This window comes from Mycetomoellerius zeteki, unplaced genomic scaffold, assembly GCF_001594055.1.
Source record: "Mycetomoellerius zeteki isolate Tzet28-1 unplaced genomic scaffold, Tzet1.0 scaffold241, whole genome shotgun sequence".
Classification (NCBI taxonomy): domain Eukaryota; kingdom Metazoa; phylum Arthropoda; class Insecta; order Hymenoptera; family Formicidae; genus Mycetomoellerius; species Mycetomoellerius zeteki.
The window spans coordinates 479,020-479,395 of record NW_017257218.1 but is presented as its reverse complement, the minus strand read 5'-3'; positions in this window follow the sequence as shown (position 1 = coordinate 479,395).

The following is a 376-nucleotide window of genomic DNA, read 5'->3' as shown; positions in this document are numbered from 1 at the left end:
CCGCGACAATTCCAGTACGCTATTCTTAAAGAGTGTAGATTAGACATAATTATTCAAGAAAGCTTTAAATAGATTGAGGCTGTTATGAAAATCAGGTCCGAACATTGCAGAGAGGAACGTAGACGGAATAAGGTCAAGAATCTTTAGCAGAAATGAGATAATACAACGAATAAAGTGAGATAGATCGTTTGTGTTAGAGTTAGGATCCGAGGGAGGGGAAGAGAGGGGAGGATTAGGTGGTGTGGAAGCATGAGCAAAAGGGGAGGATGAAGTGGAAGAGGAAGGATAGCCGTGTCCCGGCGAAGACAAGTTAGGAGATCTGCCGTTTGGTGCATAGAGGAACGAGTTATGGGCCTCACATACTAGATCGCGGGAG